The following is a 19,062-nucleotide window of genomic DNA, read 5'->3' on the forward strand; positions in this document are numbered from 1 at the left end:
GGGAATGACTAATACTGACCTTCCACTGTTTTGGAATTTAAATGCAGCTCCTTAATAAACAACCAAATAAAGCCATTCATCTGGGCTGCCCTCCCACCCTTAGATTCTGATAGGCCAACTACTACTGGTATGTGGTTTGGAGACTTTCCGACTGTATTTAAGAGTATGTGTCTGAATGTCACTTTGCAATGAAAGCTTCTTAGAGAGCAAGAACTAGGTCTCATTTGTCTATGTATCTCACAACTCTAGGCCCAGCTCAATGCTTTCTTAATCTTACAAGTGTTTCCTGACTAAATAGTACCTGTTAATAAAAAATAAGGAAAAGAGTATCTTATTTCGTAGTAGAGTAATTCCACTAATGTAGAACAATTCCAGCTAATGAAATTTTTAGAAATAGTTTTAATGACTGATTCCTTTTTTTAATCCACTAGAAAGTCTCTGATTATTATTTATTATGCTGGTGGTTTCTTATTGAATATTTGTTCCCTTTGTTCAAAATTCTAGGAACTGGTGAGTGGCTTCACTACTCATTTATAAAAGCAATTTAAAACACTTCTCAGTCCCTGTTGACACTTGGCAAATCTAACAGAGAAAAGTGTAGAGTTCTCATTATACTTTTTAGACAGCTTTAAAACATGGTCTTGTAAATGGTTTGGAGTTTTTTTAATGGGCACAGTATTATGTAATGTGCTTTGTCATTACCACTCCAGTCTTTTGCAATGTCTATAAATCGAAAATCTTATTTAACTGTTTTAGAAAAGTATAGATACAGTTTCATTATTTGGAATAGAATTACTTTGAAACTTTTAGGTAAATAAATATGGAAGTTTATTCTGTTCCTTTCATTTCCCTTTTGGTTGTAATAGTTCTACCTCTGAAATCAGAGTTGACAAATATATCCTATTGAAACCATATTTTCTTCATTTTTGACACAATTATCCACAGGATGAGGTGTAACAGAAAAGACAGTGAAGACTATGACAACACAGTCACATGTAGATAGTGTAACTTATGATAAATATATTTAAAGACACATAGTGCTGTTTTCAAAAACACAATTTAAAATCAAATAGGCATTTTAAAGTCATTTCGTGTGTGGCATTATTAACCAGATAATATTATTAGCCAGGATTTCTAAGATATCTTCCACTAGTTCGGGAATATTTTCAACTATAAGTAACAGAATAACAGACTAACAGATCTTAAACTAGAGGAGTTTGTCTAACAACAAGAGTTAGGTGCCTTCTGGCATTGGTGTAGTGGCTTAATGTGAGGGCTCTGGATTGGTATCTCTGTGATTTCCTTTGCCTTCTCTTCATAGTCACAAGATGAATGCAAAAGCTCCAAGCACCAAAATTTTCAAATGTAGGAAGCAGGAGATATGACTGGACAGATCTTTCTGCTTTTTTTTTTTCAAACCAGGAAAGACATATTTTTTTTTCGAATCATCCATTGAGTAGATTTCCCCTTGCATTTCAATGACCAGAATGTGTCACATGACTATCTCTAGCTATAAAGGAGGCTGGGAAAATAATTGTTTACTTTGATCTCTGTAATTAGAGGGAGGCAAGGAAGAAGGGGTTGGGAATAACTTTTGGGTAACCAGTCACATATTGCATACACTAGGTGTTTGGTAACTATATGTTAAGTGATCCATACTCTTAAACAGAGCTAATATTCCAGGTATACATCCACCCCTTTGTTATCTTTCCTATCAAATTTATATTTTCTTTTCCTCATTTCTTCAGAAACAGAAGTTCTTAGTTGTACTACTAGTTATCAGCAAACATTTATGATATGGAATTTATCAGCAAACATATCTGTGATATGGAATACATTGGTATTTATTAGAAAACATTAGTATTTATCAGCAAACATATTAGTATTTATTATCAAACATATTAATATTTATCTGTAAGCGTATCTATGATATGGAATATGTTAGTATTTATTCTGTGACTGGAGAGAGAATAAGGAATGGCTTTATATAAGACATTTATCCATTCATTCAATAAATATTTATCGAGTACCTGTTATATTCCACACACTGTTCTAGGTTTTTGAGACATCTGTGGACAAAACAAAGTGCCCTGCCCTCAAGGGAGCCCACATTCTAACAGAGCATATTGACATTTTTAAAAGGTGAGTAGGATTTTTATAAATTTGATGAGGGGGAATTGCATTTCATTCAAAGTGAACAGCATCAGCAAAGACATGGACTTGTGCGTAGGCGTGTCCTGTTTGTGGATCACCAAGTAGCTCCATGAAGTGTAGAACACATGATGAGGACTGAAAGGGCAGCTTGCTGTCAGGTTGTGACCAGAGAAATGTGAGTTTTTCCAGATCAGAACTAGCATCTTGCAAAGTTAGTACTGAAGCTTAGTAGACATCTTCACCTGGAGGACCTATGGACACTTCAAATTATCATGTCCCAAATATACTCGGTATATTAATACTTCTCCTGAAACCTGTGCTTCTCCTTTATTTCCTAACTTGGTAAATGGCACTGCTATTTTTCTGGTTTAGGCCTTCACCATTTCTCACCTGGGCTATTGCCATTATTTCCTGCCTTTTGAATCCATTCTCTCTTAAACTGCCAAGTGATTTTTGGCTGAGCATGGTGGCTCATGCCTGTAATCCCAGCACTTTGGGAGGCTAAGGTGGGAGGATCACTTGAGCCCAGCAGTACAAGACCAACCTGGGCAACGTAGTGAGACCTCATATCTACAATTTTTTTTTTTTAATTAGCTGAGTGTGGTGTTGTGTGCCTGTAGTCCCAGCTACTCAGGAGGCTGATGTGGGAGGATCAGTTGAGCCTAGACTGAACCACTGCACTCCAGCTTGGGCACCAGAGTGAGACTCTGTCTAAAAAAAAAAAAAAGTGATTTTTTTTCTAAAACTTACGTGACCCAGAAGTTAGATGGGGGACATAGATTATGGAATATCTGTAAACTTGAGGGATGGGGTACAGTAGCGGGAGCAAATATTTGTATTAGTTTTCTATTGCCATGTAACAAATTACCACAAATTTAGAGAGGTTTAAAACAACACCCATTGATTATTCCACAGTTTCTGTGGGTCAGGAGTCACAGGCACAGTTTAGCTGGGTCTTCTGCTTAAGGTCTCACGAGGCTGCAAAGTGTGGACAGGCAGAATGGCTATTATTAAAAAACTGAAAAAAACCAACAGATGTTGGTGAGGCTGTGGAGAAAAGGGAATGCTTATACACTGTTGGTGGAAATGTAAATTAGTTCAGCTACTGTGGAAAGCAGTCTGGAGATTTCTCAAATAACTTAAAACAGAACCATCATATGACCCAGCAATGCCGTTAGTGGGTATATATTCAAAGGAAAACAAATCATTCTACCAAAAAGACACAGCCTTACCTGTTCATCACAGCACTATTCATAATAGCAAAGACATGGAATCAATCTAGGTGCCCAGCAATGGCTGGCTGGATAAAGAAAATGTGGTATATATACACGATAGAACGGTGCCATAAAAAAAGAACAAAATCATGTCCCTTGCAGCAACATGGTTGGAGCTGGAGGCCATTATCCTAAGCAAATTAACACAGGAACAGACAACCAAATACCAGTCAGGCATGGTGGCTCATGCCTGTAATCCCAACACTTTGGGATGCTGAGGCAGGAGGATCATTTGAGCCCAGGAGTTCGAGACCAGCTTGCGCAACATGACAAAACCCCATCTCTACAAAAAAAAATACAATTAGCTGGGCATGGTGGTATACGCCTGTAGTTCCAGCTACTCAGGAGACTGAGGTGGGAGGATCACCTGAGCCCAGAGAGGTTGAGGCTGCAGTGAGCCTTGATTATGCCACTCTACTCCAGCCAGGGCGACAGAGTGCGACACCCTGTCGCAAAACAAAAAGAAAACCAAATACTGTATGTTCTTACTTGTAAGTGGGAGCTAAACAGTGGGTACACATGAACACAAAGATGAAAACAGTAGACACTGGGGACTCCAAAATGGGGAGGGAGAGTGGGGTACAAGGAATGGAAAACTGCCTATTGGGTACTATGCTCAGTACCCGAGTGACAAGGTCTTTCATACCCCAAACCTCAGCATCAAGCAATATACCCAGGTAACATACCTGCACATGTACTCCCTGACTCTAAAATAAAATTTGAAAAAAAAAAAAAAAAGTGTGGACAGGGCTCTGTTCTCATTTGGCAACTTGACTGGGAAATAATCTGCTTCCAAGTTCACTCAGGTTGTTGGCAAACTTCATTTCCTTGTGTTGGTAAGGCTGAGAGCCCCAGCTTCTTTCTGGCTATTGGCTGGAGGATGCCCTTAGCACCTAGAGACCACCTGTAGTTCCTAGAGGCTACTTACACGTGGCCTTTTCCAACTTGGCTGCTTACTTCATCAGACCAGTGAGGAAAGTCTCTAGAGTGAGTCTGTGAGCAAGACCGAGCCATGTAATTATGGGAGTGACATCCCATCACCTTTGCCGTATTTTATTAGTTATAAACAAGTTAAAGGTCCTGCCCACACTCAGAGAGGTATGAATACCAGAGATGTGAACACCAAGAGGCAAAGATCATGGGGAGCCACCTTATAGTGTGTTTGTCACAACATTTTCACATGGTCTTCTCTGTCCTTGGGTTCCGCTTCATGAGTACTATCTCTGGGACTGGTCTTGAAGTGAAGCCTGGTTTCTGCCAACAAACAAACCAAAAAAACAACCACTCAAAGTGTTTATGAGTTAGTATTTTATAGAAGATATAGGGGTCCTCTGCCTTTGGCAATTTTGCTGTTTTTTCTCACTTCTCTCCTATTTTCCTACAATTGTCCTAGGAAATTCCTTCTCCGTCTGGAAAGCACATCAGTCCAGCTTTTCTAGGCTTCCACTCACAAACATGTACAGTCAAATTGCTTCAGGGCTCAGCACAACAAATTTAGTCCATATTGTTTAGAAAGCAATAGGGATTAAAATAGAAAAGCTTTTCCCTACATTATATCCAAATTTGATCCTGTTTCTCCTTTGCTTAAAAAGCCCTTTAATGCTTGCTTCCCTATTGCTACATAATAGGTATAAAAAATATGGAATAAATTTGAATTCCCAAGTATAACATGTGAGACCTTCCCTGATTTGGTACTTGCCTGGTTTCTGGTTACCCCCACCTTGTACTATAAGGCCCAGATTTTAGGGAATTCTTTTATAGCTTGCTTCCTGGTTCAGAAACTTGACTCCCACTGTTCTTTTTCCCTCCAATGCCTGTCATCTGTCTCTGTCACTCCTTCCTCTAGACATCTACTGAAGTATTATTTCCTCTAGGAAGCTTTTCCTGTCTTCTTATTTTGTAAACTCACAGAACCTTGTATGAACTGATACTGGTATCTATAACACTTTTGTAACTTTTTATATGCCTGTATCTTTTTAGCAAACTTGAAGAGGTTGTCCTATCACAAAGATAAATACAGGTCAACACAGCAGGACAGAGGTGATAGCTGGAGTATATATTTGAAAGTAGTCAACATAAAAGATGGTATTTGAAGTCATGGAGTGGACGAGATCATCCAGAGGAAAATAGAAGAGGGCAGAACAAAGCAATATAGAACTTCTAATTAGGATGCCCAGTGAAGTATAAAACCAACTTCTGTTTGCAGTTCACCAGGTCTTTAGGTGCTCTTTGTATATTGCTTATTTTTTGAATTACTTTTTGTCTACACTAAATAGATTAGCCAAATGTTGTAGAGTAGTGTGGATTCTGACTACAGTCTAAATAAGGTATACAATGAAAAATTTCGTTTAAGGAAAAAATATTTATCATGAAGGAATTAATTTTAAGGAAACTCAGATAAAATGTTCTCTATGTTTTATAATTTGAGCAACTTAAATAATTTTTCAGTCTCCTGCCAGTTTAATTTCAGTAAATTCCTGTCCTAAATAGCATTTCTATTACACACCATAACATATAAACTTACAGCCTTGTGGCCTCAGTTATTTTCTTGAAATGATGAGCCCTGAGTGAATTAAAGGTCTTAATGTTCAGAGATAAGAGCTCAATTTCTCCAGATTTTATGTAGTCGCTCTTTGTAATAATTCAGTAAGTACATTGAATATCTATCATATGAATCTGTTATTGCCTTTGTTGGTTTGATTGTTTTCTGACAGATGGCCTCCATAAGATATTTGTAAACTTCATCAACGTATTATAATGTCACTTCCTCAAATTTAATTTTTGGTTTTAAAAATACTATAAATTAGAATTAAATTGCAAGCAAAACTCAGTTTTAATCTTCAAGTTCTTTCATACAGAACAGTCTTGTATTTAGTATTCCTTCCTTCAAAATAAGTTTATTGCTAAAATTGTTCACAATTTGAGAAGTGAGACAAATTGTTGTGATAAGATTTTGAAAGAGGAAAACATACTTATAGTGATTTTAAATTTATTAACTTTTGTGCTAATATGTTTGTGAGAGATTAGTAAAAGTCTTTTATATTTATTTATTAAGAATAGAGTTTTATGTTATTCCACTTGCATTGCCATAAAGAAATACCTGAGGCTGGGTAATTTATGAAGAAAAGACCTGTGATTGGCTCATGGTTCTGCAGGATGTACAAGAAGCGTGGTGCCAGTATCTGCTTCTGGCGAGGGCCAGAAGCTTCCAATCATGGTGTAAGGCAAAGAGGGAGCAGGCACATCACATGGCAAGAGTGGGAGCAATAGAGAGAGATGGGGAGGTGTCACACTCTTTTAAACAACCAGATCTCTTGTGAATTCAGAGCTGGAACTCACTCATTATCTCAAGAATGACGCTAAGCCATTCATGAGGGATCCCCTCTTATGGTCCAACACCTTCCTCTAGACCCCCTCCTCCAATAATGGGGATTGCTGTTGCGGGAAGTCAGGGACCCCAGACGGAGGGACCAGCTGAAGCCATGGCAGAAGAACATAGATTGTGAAGATTTCATGGACATTTATTAGTTCCCCAAATTAATACTTTTGTAATTTCTTATGCCTGTCTTTACTGCAATCTCTAAACATAAATTGTACAGATTGCATGGACACTTATCACTTCCCCAATCAATACCCTTGTGATTTCCTATGCCTGTTTTTACTTTAATCTCTTAATCCTGTCAGCTGAGTAGGATGTATATTGCCTCAGGACCCTGTAATAATTGCATTAACTGCACAAATTGTACAGCATGTGTGTTTGAGCAATATGAAATGTGGGCGCCTTGAAAAAAGAATAGGATAACAGCAATTGTTCAGGGAATAAGAGAGATAACCTTAAACTCTGACCGCCGGTGAGCCAGGTGGAACAGAGCCATATTTCTCTTCTTTCAAAAGCAAATGGGAGAAATATCGCCGAACTCTTTTTCTCAGCATGGAACATCCCTGAGAAAGAGAATGCGCACCTAGGGGTGGGTCTGTGAACTGACCCCCCCCCCCCGGGGCGTGGTCATCTCTTATGGTCGAGACTGCAGAGGTCAGATAGACTCGTCTCCCGTAGCGCTCCCAGGCTTATTAGGAAGAGGAAATTACCGCCTAATAAATTTTGGTCAGACCGGTTGATCTCAAAACCCTGTCTCCTGATAAGATGTTATCAATGACAATGGTGCCCGAAACTTCATTAGCAATTTTAATTTTGCCTCAGTCCTGTGGTCTTGTGATCTCGCCCTGCCTCCACTTGCCTTGTGATATTCTATTACCTTGTAAAGTACTTGATGCCTGTGACCCACACCTATTCGCACACTCCCTCCCCTTCTGAAACTCCCTAATAAAAACTTGCTGGTTTTTGTGGCTTGTGGGGCATCACGGAACCTACCGACATGTGATGTCCCTCCCGGACACCTGGCTTTAAAATTTCTCTCTTTTGTACTCTGTCCCTTTATTTCTCAAGCTGGCCAACGCTTAGGAAAAATAGAAAAGAACCTACGTGAATATCAGGGCAGGTTCCCCGATAGATTACATTTCTTTTCCTTTTCTTTTTCTCTTTTTTTGAGACAGGCTCTCACTCTGTCACCCAGGCTGGAGTGCAGTGGCGCAATCCTGAATCACTGCAACCTACGCCTCCTGGGTGCAAGTGATTCTCTCACCTCAGGCTGCCCTGGGACTACAGGTGCTCACCACCACGCCTGGCTAAGTTTTGTAATTTTTGTAGAGATGGGGTTTTGCCATGTTGATTGCCTCAGCCTTTCAAAATGCTGGGATTACAGTTATGAGCCACTGCACCCAGCCAGGGATTACATTTTAACATGAGATTTGGAGGGGACAAACATCAAAATCATACTAAGTTCTGTATTAATAATTTGTGGTACATTCCTGTTATACTGCTCTCAAATTATTTTGAAATGAAATGGAGGATTTTATTCATCAGAATTCCTATGGCATTGCCCCTCCTAATGTTGGGAGATGGTGTGCTTATCCCTACTCTTCTGTTTTCATGTGGAGGGACTTCCCCAGAGTAGTAGCACTCTGACCTCTTATTCCACCTGGTTGGTGGCTGACAGCCATTAATCTGCAGATCATAATTGGGTGGAGTGAATCTATCAAAAAATCATATAAGCACATAAATGTTCCATTCTGAACCAAACTGAGTCAGTTTCAATTTCTGTTCTGGGGTCTGATTTGGGGACAGAGTATGAGTGGGATAGGGCAGAGTATGTTAGGAAATATTAGCTAGCTCATTTAGCTCTCAGCCCTAACCCTCATTCCACAAACAGTTTTATCAATAATAAAAGTGACATTTTGACCTCTAATTTCCTAGATTCCTTCCAGTTCTGAAATTCCATGATCTTAAATGAGATTAAGTGGGTGGGTACACTCACTGAGCATATGGGTTCAAAACCCAGTAGAAAGCAATATGCTTATCAAAAGTACGTCTACTTCTTGATTTAAATTGTAAATTGTCCCTGATGCTTTTCTTTCTATAAGGGAGAATAAAACTTCAAAAATTTGACATGAAATGGGTAGCTTTTGTTTTGCCCCTGTCTTCAGCCAGAGACACTCTGGCATGGACTCTTTCTTTTCTTTTCTTTTCTTTTTTTGAAATGGAGTTTCACTCTTTCACCCAGGCTGGAGTACAGGGGTGCCATCTTGGCTCACTGCAACCTCTGCCTTCCGGTTTCAAGCGATTCTCCTGCCTCAGCCTCCCGAGTAGCTGGAATTACAGGTGCCCGCCACCAAGCCAGGCTAATTTTTATATTTTTATTAGAGACGGGGTTTCACCATGTTGGCCAGACTGGTCTCGAGCTCTTAACCTTGTGATCTGCTCGCCTCGGCCTCCCAAAGTGCTGGTATTAGAGGCATGAGCCACCGTGCCCGGCCCAACATGGACTTTTTATATGACAAATCTAGACCATCAGGAGATAGGCCTGAGGGAGAGGGAGTTGTAGGAAGAGAGATCTTGAGTCCTTCTAAGTTATTCTAGTCGTTCACCAACATTATCTTGCAAAGGTGGGATCTGGCCACCTTGCAGTAAGGAGAAGGACACATAGAGTTAGGATAAGTGTCTGGCTTGGGTCGGGCGAGGTGGCTCACACCTGTAATCCCAGCACTTTGGGAGGCCGAGGCTGGCGGATCACGAGGTCAGGAGATCCAGACCATCCTGGGTAACACGGTGAAACCCAGTCTCTACTAAAAAATACAAAAAAAAATTAGCCGGGTGTGGTGGCAGGTGCCTGTAGTCCCAGCTACTCGGGAGGCTGAGGCAGGAGAATGGCGTGAACCCGGGAGGCGCAGCTTGCAGTGAAGCCGAGATGGCGCCACTGCACTCCAGCCTGGGCGACAGAGCGAGACTCTGCCTCAAAAAAAAAAAAAAAAAAAGGAGTATGTGGTTTGTTCTTCAGGACATTTCTATGCTTCAAAAAGCCTAGGATAGGAACTGAGAAAAACACTTCTCCTTAATGTACTGGGTAAAGTGTGGTGCCACCCCTGCTCTAGATACGAAGGGAATAATTCAGCCTGATAAAATTTCATAGTCACAAGCCCATTACCAAGTGAAGTATCATCTAGGATAAACCTGGTTTTAAATGAAAATTCCCCCCTAGAGGCAACTATTTCAATTCAATGTCAATTTTTCTCAGTCTATCACATGTAGTTTTCTGGTAATAGAAGAAATATGGAAATAGATAATTGAAAGAACAATGTGAAACTAAATATAAAAGCATGGCATTTAATTGTCAGTAATGTTAAGTACATATCTAAAACTAAACACTGAAATTATGTGTATTCATGTTCCGTAACTTAAATTCCCAAAACATATCTGAAAATGCCTTACATGTAGTAGAACACTGAATATCATACATGGTGAGTGAAATTGAGGAGAGCCAGCTCTAGTTGTAGCCTCCTTAGTAATAATAAATAGGTAAGTTAATAGGAAATAACATATTTTTTGTGTGTCTGTTTTGTAAAAATAATGAAACAATAAATAAATGTAATATTTAATAGCTTTCTATATTTTTATATAATTCCTATATTAACAGCCATTAAAAAGTACCCCAAAAAGCCAGAAAAATAAAGAGGTAAGGGTTACAGCAGATGGTAAATGCTGGCCAATTATGTAACTCATTACTCAAAGTTACTTAGGTAGAGAGCCAAAATTTTCTACATTTGGAATATGCTAGTTCCATATTATTTAACAATATAATATGATAAGATGGTACTTTTCTGGTTTACGTTATACAAATTCTGCCAAAAAGAAATACCATACCAGTTTTAGTGGGTATTCCATATATTTATTGCAAGAAATAAATCCAATAACCAAATTTTTTTTCAGTATTAAAATCGATTTTTCCTTGTATGTTTAAAATACACAGGTCATACTTAACAGCATTGTCTGTCTTTAGGGTTGGTATCTCTGCCAGAGTATGAATGTCAAAGTGAAAATGTCTGAAATCTCATGAGTCAGTTTCATAACAGCTTAATTATTATTCATGATAAATACCTATAGATTGAAAACAAATGCTGGTGGGCAGGTATGTGTTCCTCTGATCACCCATTTGAGGTGTCTGTGTTACTCCATATATGGCTTGTTTGGGCCTGTGAAATGTCAGGGTCTCTAGAAATGCTATAAAGGAGCTCACTAAAAAATGAAAACCTTGAACTTTTTGTGTTATTACAATGTAAAAAGGGTTCACTCCTTGAACAGGTGCAGTGTTTCAGATGGGTAGAGTTTGAGTAATGCCCCAAGCTATATGTGTAATGTCCCAAGCCTACTTCCAATAATCGGTTTAAAATGTCCTAAAGAAATCTAAGAATTTGAATTCTTCAGAACTCTTGCTGTTTCTCTTTTAGCTGGAAGAAACATAATACATCTCTATGTGTCTTTTTTTTTTAAAGCTGTACTATATAGACTAACAATAATATAGACAATTTCCTAATTCATTTGCCAGACTAGGTACAATGCAGCAAAATTCTTAGGTGAGATGTTGTGAATTCTATGCAATTAAAAAAATCATCATCTGTAGGAAATGTTCCTTTAAGAAATTCAGTCCAAAATTCTTCACAATTTTTTTACTTTCAGTCACAGCTAGAAAAAAATCCAGCAAGGTAGTTCTTTAGGACAGTACTATACCTTGTGGCATCTGTAAACCTTATCATGAGACTGAAATATCACTGGAAATATTGTTATATGGAGAAAATAGTGTAAATGGTATTTGGTATCTATGGGTTAAAAGAAATATTTTGGTAAACTACTTGAGGCTGGTGAGTGGGACCTCCTTCCCATAGGGCATGCTGAGAATAATAAATCTTTATTTATTTTTTTTTTAAGAGAGAGGGTATCATAATGTTGCCCATGCTGGTCTCGAACTCCTGGATGCAAGTGATCTGCCCACATTGGCCTTCCAAAGTGCTGGGACTACAGGCGTGAGCCACCATACCCAGCTTACTTTGAATGATGATGTTAGAATATGCAAGTTTGAGGTTAAAGCTAAATCATTCAGAAAAAATAGAGGAGATGCAATGTGCATGTTCTTTGCTATTTGTTGTGGTTAAAATGTGTCCACAAATTCTTTGATAACCTTTCTTGAAGAGGTGGTGCTTACTAACCTTCTTCTTGACTTTATGGACTTGCTTTCCCTTGCTTGACTTTATGGACTGCATGACTTGCTACTTACAGATAGAATATGGCATAAATGACAATGTGTGACTTCTAAGACTAAGTCCTAAAAGACAATGTGACTTCCTCCTTGCTCCTTCTCTTGGATCGCTTGCTTTGTGGGAAGCTAGCTACCATGTCATTGAGAGGTGAAGCCAGCTGGACTTCCTGGGTAGAGTGGGAACTTGGGGAACTTTCCTGTCTTGCAAGAGGATTGTAAAACGCACCAATCAGGAACTTTCCTGTCTTACCAGAGGTTTGTAAAATGCACCAATCAGTGTTCTGTAAAATGCACCAATCAGCAGGATTCTAAAAGTAGCCAATCGCAGGGAGGAGTGAAAAAAGGGCATTCTGATAGGACAGAAATGGAACATGGGTGGGGACAAATAAGGGAATAACAGCTGGCCACCCCAGCCAACAGCAGGAACCCGCTGGGTCCGCCTTCCATGCTGTGGGAGCTTTGTTCTTTTGCTCTTCATAATAAATCTTGCTGCTCCTCACTCTTTGCCTCCCTACCACCTTTAAGAGCTGTAACACTCACAATGAAGGTCCACGGTTTCATTCTTGAAGTCAGCGAGACCGTGAACCCACTGGCAGGAACCCACTCCAGACACATCATGAGACACTAAAGGAGCACTATGGAGGGGCTCACATGGGTGAGGAACTGATTTCTTTGAGCCATCTTGGAAATGTATTTTTTAAACTGAGGCAAACCTTCATATGATTCCTGCCCCGGCTGACAGATTGACTGCAAAGTTATGAGAGATCCTGAGCTGGAACCAACCACCCAGCTAAGATGCTCATCAATTCTTGACCTACAGAAATTGCTGAAGAATAAATGTTTGTTGTTTTATTTTTATGTATTTATTTATTTTGAAACATGGGCATACTCTATAGTCCAGGCTGAGTATAATGGTGTAATCCCGGCTCTCTGCATCCTTGACCTGCCGGACTCAAGTGATCCTCCCACTTCAGCCTCTGGAGTAGCTGGGACTACAGGCACACACCACCATGCCTGGCTAATTTTTAAGTTTTTTGCAGAGATGGGGTTTCTCTCTTTTGCCCAGGCTGGCCTTGAACTCCTGGGCTCAAGCAGTCCTCCCCCCTCAGCCCTCCCAAAGTGCTTGGATTACAGGCGTGAGCCATGATGCCTGGCCTGTTTGCTATTTTAAATTGCTGAATTTTAGGGTAATTTGCTATGTGGTAATAGGTGCACTCTTTTCCATGAAGCACTTAGTGTTAACTATAAATAAATGTTGAGCATTTATTTTTTATATATCGCTTTAAAAAATGCCAAATTAGTACTCTGCCTAGGGGACCCACATATTTAACCCTGGAGTTATATTCCCCAGATTCATATCTGCTATGGGCAGTAATCTTTCCAACATACTTCTGAACTTTTGATTGTTTTATTTGTTCATTTATTTATTTAATTAGAAAAAAATACAACTCTCATTACTATGCTTGATGCTGTGGGAATATAGAAACATGGAAAAAATATGGTCTCTGTCTTTAAATAATTTACAATCACTTTTCTTATGTGACACCATAATAGGAGAGACAGGTCTGAAGAAAGGCTACTTCCACTGTGCAAGAACCAGAAATGCAGCTGTACTGAGCTCCGTTACTCACTATACAAAGTAACATTTTATCACACAATAAAAGGAACTCAAAAGTTTCTCAGTGGTTCTGAAATAATTGCCAGAATTCCATTGGTTTTTTTTTTAGAATTAAGTTATATGTTGCCATTCAGTTGTGAATCCTATTTGGATACATTCTAAAAGCCTAAGATGCCTTATTTGGGATCAGTGAATATTCACAAAGACTCTTAGATGTTGAGATTTCAGGGAATAATAATATATATGTAATTTTCAATTAGGTATATAGACCAGTACTTTTTTTTAACCAAGGAAGAACATAAAAAACAGAACAAGCAAAATCTTACTGTCTATGTCATCACAATTGCATACAAAAGAGAACATTTTAATGCTTCTCCATCCCCCACAATGGAGGAAGGGCATGATTTCAGAACAGAGGATAGTCCTTCATACTGAACGAATTGAGTTCATTACATTGCCCTTATTTTTTTCATTTTGCTGGGCTAATGAAAACTTTACTGACCAACACTCTCTGACATATAACAGGTATTGAAAAACTACTAGCCTAGGGGATAAATGTGGCCTTCAGCCTATTTCTTAACAGGAACTCAAGCTAAAAATGGTTTTTATATTTGTGAAGGGTTACGAATTTAAAAAAGAAGAATATGAGACAAAGACATTTTGTGGCCCATGAGACCTAAAATATTTACTATCTAAGCCTTTACAGAAATGTTCGCAGATGTCTTGCCTACATCACCCTAGAATTATATCCCTCGAGAAAAGACTCTGATGTTGGTACAAACCATTGAGGCTACTATTGAGTGGTTGTCTCCATCAGGGCTAGTGTTAAGGAAAGACTGAAGTCAAGGCTACTTTGGTATATTCCAAAAACTGCCACTAACTCAGATCTTGGGCAAATCACTGAATCTCAGTAAGCTTCAGTTATCTCATTTATAAGTTGATAATAGTTGAGGTCACTTCCAAATCTAAGTCTGTTTCTAGAATACCAATTATCTTCTATGGTTCACTCTCCTTTATATTCAGTTTTTCCCCCTGAATTCAACAACTAACAAGATATTGATGATCCTTCCTAATTTCTTCATAGGCTAGATTTCTTGGACTTTACTGTTCACTTTGAACAACATAGCTTTTCAGAAATGTAGTTGACAAACGTAATAGGGAAAATTCCAGGAACAGAAAACTATTAGTTGTATTGGCAGATTCTAAAGTGTGAAACATTCTTAGTAGGTATGGTAATTAAGCAAAGGTAAGAAACACACATTTGCTCACTTTTAAAGTATTTCAGATCATGAATAAATCTTAGATGTAGGAACACTGATCACCTACCAAAATTCAAAATAAGTAATTCTTGAAATCTATTTTGCTTGATATAAGTATAGCTACTCCGGATCTGTTTGTTTGTTTTAATTGGGATGGAATATATTGTTCCATTCCTTTATTTTCAGCCTATGTGTGTCATTTTAGGTGAAGTGTGTTTCTTAGAGGCAACAGATCACTGGGTCTTGATTTTTAATCCATTCAGCCACTCTCTGTCTTTTGATTGGAGAGTTTAGTCTATTTACGTTCAGTGTTATTATTAATAAGTAAAGACTTACTACTGCCATTTTTTATTTATTTTCTGGTTGTTTTGTGGTCTTCTTTTACTTTTTTTCTTTCCTTCCTGTCTTCCTATTAGTAAAGGTGTTTTTCTCTCATGATATGATTTAGTTTCTTGTTTTTTATTTTTTGTGTATCCATTATATGTGTTTTGGCTTGAGGTTACCATGAGGCCTGAAAATACTATCTTATAATTCATTATTTTAAGCTGATAACAACACTGTTTGCATAAGCAAACCAACAAACAAGCAAAAAGAAAACTAATGAAGACTATGCCTTAACTTCTTCCCCCTGCTTTTTAACATTTTGTTGTTTCTATTTATATTTTATCATACTATGTCTTGAAAAGTTGTTGTAGTTATTTTTGATTGGTTCATTGTTTAGTCTTTCTACTTAAGAGTAGTTTACACACCACAGTTACAGTGTTATAATAGTCTGCGTTTTTCTGTGTACTTAATTACCAGTGAGTTTTGTATCTTCAGATGATTTTTTATTACTCATTGACATTGTTTTCTTTCTAACTGAAGTTTAGCATTTCTTGTAGGACAGGCCTTGTGTTGATGAAATCCCTCAGCTTTTGTTGTTCTGGGAAAGTCTTTATTTATTCCTCATGTTTGAAGGATATTTTCACCAGGTATATTATTCTAGGGTAAAAGTTTTTTTCCTTCAGCATTTTAAATATGTCATGCCACTCTCTCCTGGCCTGTAAGGTTTCCACTGAAAAGTCTTCTGCCAGACATATTGGAGCTCCGTTGTATGTTATTTGTTTCTTTTCTCTTGGTGCTTTTAGGATCCTTTCTTTGCCCCTGACCTTTGGGAGTTTGAGTATTAAATGCCTTGAGCTAGTCTTCCTTAGGTTAAATCTGCTTGGTATTCTATAACCTCTTGTACTTGGTATTGATATCTTTCTCTAGGTATGGGTTAATCTCTGTTATTTTTCCTTTGAGTAAACCTTCTATTCCTACCTCTCTCTCTATTTCTTCAAGGCCAGTAACGCTTAGATTTGTTCTTTTGAGCCTATTTTCTAGATTTTGTAGGTGTGCTTTATTCTTTTTTCTTTAGTCTCCTCTGAATATATATTTTCTTTTCTTTTTTTTTCTTTTTCTTTGTTTTTTTCAGACCAAGTCTCAAAACACTGAATGTAAATAGACTAAACTCTCCAATCAAAAGACAGAGAGTGGCTGAATGGATTAAAAATCTTCGGTCAGTTTGTGGTGAATGCTGCCAGGCCTGGGACTCTTTCCTTCAGGGTAGTGTGCTCCCCTCTGGCCTGGGGTATGTCCAGAAATGCCGTCCAGGGGCCATGGTCTAGAATCAGGAACCCCAAGAGCCACTTGGTGCTCTGTCCTACAGTGGCTGAGCTGATACATAAGCTGCAAGACAATGTCCTCTTTACTCTTCCCTCTCCCTTTCTCAAGCAGAAAGAGTCCTCCTCGTAGGAACTGCAGCTGGGAATATTCTGGGTTACACCTGAAGCCAGCACAGCTCTGAGTCTCACCCAAGGCCCATGGCAAGTACTACCTAGGTACTGCTGCTGATTATTCAGAGTCCGAGATCTGTTTAGTTAACAGGTAATGAATCCTGGCAAGTCTGGTTTCTTCCCTTCAAGGCAGCATGTTCCCTTCTGGCCCAGTCATGTCCAGGAGATAGGGCCTGGAATGGAGCCTCAGGACTCTGCCTAGTGCCCTTTCCTTCTGTGGCTGAGCTGGTAGCCAAGTGGCAGGACAAAGTCCTCTTTAATCTTCCCTTTCCTTTTCTCAAGCAGAAGGAAAGAATCTTTCCTGGAGCTGCAAGCTGCGCTTCCTGGGGTTGGGAGAGGGGTGGTGCAAACACTCCCTTGGCCACCCCAGTTGGTGTCTTACTAGATCTTGTGCCCCTCAAGTCCCCTGGCTCCAAGCCCAGCACAACATGAGGACTTGCCTAGGAATTGGAGTCCTTGCCGCCTAGACTGCCTTCAAGTTTATTTAGGATCCCAGAGCATTTTATCCTGTGGTAGTAAGAACTCGGTTAATTCTCCTCTGGCTACGGCTGCTCTCCTCTGGCTGGGGCTGCTCCCTCTGTGGGCTGGCTGACTTCTGCCCCATGTTGCTTTCCACCATGACAGGGCAGCACTGAGTTCCAATGCAAATGTTTCACAGTCACTGTGGCCTCCTTCTCCCAAGCACACAGATTATCTCTTTGTGCCACACAGCCACTGCCAGGGGATGGGGGAGGGGGTAGTACCAGCAATTCAAGACTGTCTTACACTCTTCAGTGCCCCTTTCAATGATATGAAGTTAAAGCCAGGTACTGTGATTGCTCACCTGATTTTTGGTTCTTATGAAGATGCCTTTTTAAGTGGATAGTTGTTCAATCTGTTGTTCCTACAGAGCAGACAATTGGTGGAGGCTTCTATTTGACCATCTTGCTCTACCTCCTCCTGCTCCAAGACTGCTTGATTAAATGTCTGAAGAACACTGTTTCTTTCCATTGTTTTCCTCTTCTTAGCATGTCAGCTTCGTACTTAGTATAAGGCTCTCCTCATGGTCACCTGATAGCTGCAGCAGGTCCATGTATCACAACCTGACATGATAAATTACAGCACACAGAGAGAAGCTATAACTCTCTTGTATCTTTTTTAAAAAGTAGAGAAACCTTTACCAGAAATCTTCTAGCAGCCTTCTCATGTCTCATTGCTCAGCACAACCATGTCTAAAACAATTACTTGCAAGGGGAATGGGAGAATCATGATTGGTCTAGACCAGTCAGGATTTACCTCTTTGGAGAGACCAATCTCTCCTGATGCACATGGACACATAGAAGGGAGTGGGTACCTGAACAAAAGTAAGATTCTTTCAATAAGGAATAATGGGGGATGGATGTGTAGTAGAGAGCCAATAGTATCATACATGGTTAGTAAAGTTTCATGCCACACATACTATCCTGGCACACATACTATCTTTAAAAATGCCCAGCCAGGCACAGTGGCTCATGCCTGTAATTCCAGCACTTTGGGAGGCCAAGGATTCTTGACCTTCTTTCCTTCTTTACTATGGGTTTTTAGTGAAAGCCCTAAGAAATAGCCAGTACACACCAGTGTTTTTCTTTCTTTCTCTTTCTTTCTTTCTTTTCTCTTTCTTTCTTTCTTTCTTTCTTTCTTTCTTTCTTTCTTTCTTTCTTTCTTTCTTTCTTCCCCTCTCTCTCTTTCTCTTTCTCTTTCTCTCTTTCTTTCTTTTTTTTTTTTTGAGACAGGGTCTCACTATGTTGCCCAGGTTGGATTCAAACTCCTTGGCTCATGTGATCCTCCTGCCTCACCCTCTCAAGTAGCTGGGATTATAGATGTGCACCACTGCACCTGGCTCAACATTCTTATTCTTACCATTTTCCCTAATACTAGAATCTCAGAAGGCTGTGCTCAGGTACAAAGTGATAGTTCAATGAAATGTTATTAACCACAGAACAAGAGTGACCATCCTCTCAGCGTGAAAACAGTGGGATCCTCATTGTTGTTCCACTCATCCAACTCCACAATTTTGGGGTTGTTATTTGCAGAATTCCACATTCTGGTAGCAAATTCTTTATCATTTAGGTTATTTTCAAATACAAACAACAGAATGCCCTAACTCAAATTGTATTAAACAATGAGAATTTCTGTTAATCAGATAATAAGAGGGCTGGAAGTAGAGTATTCCAGCAGTTAAATGACTCAGAGCTTTTTCCACTTTTCTGTGTTTTCATTTTCAGCATATTGACTTTGTCCTCAGGTGAGCTTCTCTCTTGGCTACACAAGGTT

At 39.2% G+C, this 19,062-nt stretch overlaps 1 protein-coding gene and 1 pseudogene across 1 annotated transcript in view; both read left to right on the forward strand.

Annotated features, from left to right (window-relative positions):
- LOC103783701 (small ribosomal subunit protein eS4-like) overlaps nucleotides 1-19,062 on the forward strand; it is a 195,673-nt pseudogene that overhangs the window by 25,091 nt on the left and 151,520 nt on the right.
- WDPCP (WD repeat containing planar cell polarity effector) overlaps nucleotides 1-19,062 on the forward strand; it is a 730,102-nt gene that overhangs the window by 25,063 nt on the left and 685,977 nt on the right. Inside the window, exon 2 of the mRNA XM_055107901.1 lies at nucleotides 2,057-2,142. The gene's annotated coding sequence lies outside the window, so the exon portion shown is untranslated. The remainder of the gene's footprint in view (nucleotides 1-2,056; nucleotides 2,143-19,062) is intronic.

The sequence above is a fragment of the Pan paniscus genome, chromosome 12 (assembly GCF_029289425.2).
Source record: "Pan paniscus chromosome 12, NHGRI_mPanPan1-v2.0_pri, whole genome shotgun sequence".
Taxonomy (NCBI): Eukaryota; Metazoa; Chordata; class Mammalia; order Primates; family Hominidae; genus Pan; species Pan paniscus.